The 2,277-nt window shown below is 36.2% G+C and overlaps 1 non-coding gene across 1 annotated transcript; it reads left to right on the top strand.

The window, feature by feature from the left end:
* Window positions 1-960: 960 nt before the first annotated feature.
* On the top strand, window positions 961-1,068 carry LOC112746664 (small nucleolar RNA R71). Its single transcript, XR_003174535.1, has one exon. It is a non-coding gene; the product is annotated as a small nucleolar RNA R71 (small nucleolar RNA).
* Window positions 1,069-2,277: the final 1,209 nt, after the last annotated feature.

Genomic DNA, 2,277 nt, shown 5'->3' with positions numbered 1-2,277 from the left:
TCAGTTGATCCAGATCACTCAGTTCATTGATGAGCAAGGAAGGTTCATCTTCCCAAGTCTCATTACCAAATAATTTAGCATTCAGCTTCATGATTACACCAAGGTACTTGGCAACTTGCTCTTCAATGACATCTTCATTCTCTTCAGAAGAAGAATACTCATCAGAGCTCATGAATGGCATAAGGAGGTTCAATGGAATCTCTATGGTCTCTAGATGAGCCTCAGATTCCTTTGGTTCCTCAGAGGGAAACTCCTTGTTGATCACTGGACGTCCCAGGAGGTCTTCCTCACTGGGATTCACGTCCTCTCCCTCCCTTGTAGGTTTGGCCATGATGGTTAAATCAATGGCCTTGCACTCTCTTTTTGGATTCTCTTCTGTATTGCTTGGGAGAGTACTAGATTCTGCTCAGAATTCTCTATCTGTTGCTGAGTGGATGATGGAAAAGGCTTGCTATTGCTAAACCTGTTTTTTCCACCATTATTAAAGCCTTGTTGAGGCTTTTGTTGATCCTTCCATGAGAAATTTGGATGATTCCTCCATGAGGGATTATAGGTGTTTCCATAGGGTTCACCCATGTAATTCACCTCTGCTATTGCAGGGTTCTCAGGATCATAAGCTTCTTCTTTAGAAGATGCCTCTTTAGTACTGTTGGATGATTCCTTCAATCCATTCAGACTCTGAGATATCATATTGACTTGCTGAGTTAATATTTTATTCTGAGCCAATATGGCATTCAGCGTATCAATTTCAAGAACTCCCTTTCTCATAGGCGTCCCATTATTCACAGGATTCCTTTCAGAAGTGTACATGAACTGGTTATTTGCAACCATGTCAATGAGTTCTTAAGCTTCTGCAGGCGTTTTCTTTAGGTGAATAGATCCACCTGCAGAATGGTCCAGTGACATCTTTGATAGCTCAGACAGACCATCATAGAATATATCCAGGATGGTCCATTCTGAAAGCATGTTAGAAGGACACTTTTTGGTCAGTTCCTTGTATCTCTCCCAAGCTTCATAGAGGGATTCACCTTCTTTCTGTTTGAAGGTTTGAACATCCACTCTAAGCTTTCTAAGCTTTTGAGGAGGAAAGAACTTGGCTAAGAAAGCCGTGACCAGCTTATCCCAAGAGTTCAGGCTATCCTTAGGTTGAGAGTCCAACCATATTCTAGCTCTGTCTCTTACAGCAAATGGGAAAAGCATAAGTCTGTAGACCTCGGGATCAACCCCATTGGTCTTAACAGTATCACAGATCTGCAAGAACTCAGTTAAGAACTGAAAAGGATCTTCAGATGGAAGTCCATGAAACTTGCAGTTCTATTGCATCAGAGAAACTAATTGAGGTTTAAGCTCAAAGTTGTTTGCTCCAATGGCAGGAATTGAGATGCTTCTTCCATGTAAATTGGAATTTGGTACAGTAAAGTCACCAAGCATCTTCCTTGCATTGTTATTATTTTCGGCCATGTCTCCTTTTTTTCGAAATTTTCAGTCAGATTTTCTCTAGAGAGTTGTGCTTTAGCTTCCCTTAGCTTCCTCTTCAGAGTCCTTTCAGGTTCAGGATCAGCTTCAACAAGAATGTTCTTATCCTTGTTCCTGCTCATATGAAAAAGAAGAAAACAGAAAAGAAAATATGGAATCCTCTATGTCACAGTATAGAGATTCCTTATGCAAGTATAAGAAGAGAAGAATGTAAGAAGGAGAAGAGGTAAAATTCAAACACGGAGAGGAAGATGGGGTTCAAATTTTGGGTGGAAGAGAAGTGTTAGTAGATGAATAAATAAATAGAAGGAGATGAGAGAGAGGAAATTTCAAAAATTAATTAAATTAAAAAATAAAATTTAAAGTTAAATTTCAAAAATTAAAATTAAAATCAAATTAAATTAAAAATTAAAACAATTAGTTAAAAAAAAGGGAATTTTAAAAAAGAGGGAAGGGATTTTCGAAAATTAGAGAGAGAGAATTAGTTAGGTAGTTTTGAAAAAGATAAGAATCAATCAAAAAGTTAAGTGGTTAATTGAAAAAGATTTGAAAATCAAATTTGAAAAGATAAGAAGTTAGAGAAGATTTTGAAATTGATTTTGAAAAAGATGTGATTGAAATTTATTTTGAAAAAGAAATTTGAAAAGATTTGATTTTGAAAATTAAAGTTGATTACTTGACTAACAAGAAACTAAAAAGATATGATTCTAGAGTTTAAAGATTGAACCTTTCTTACTAGGCAAGTAACAAACCTAAAATAAATTTGAATCAATCACATTAATTGTTAGCATTAATTTCGAA

Source organism: Arachis hypogaea, chromosome 14 (genome assembly GCF_003086295.3).
Source record: "Arachis hypogaea cultivar Tifrunner chromosome 14, arahy.Tifrunner.gnm2.J5K5, whole genome shotgun sequence".
Classification (NCBI taxonomy): Eukaryota; Viridiplantae; Streptophyta; class Magnoliopsida; order Fabales; family Fabaceae; genus Arachis; species Arachis hypogaea.
This window is presented reverse-complemented; position numbering and strand designations above follow the sequence as displayed.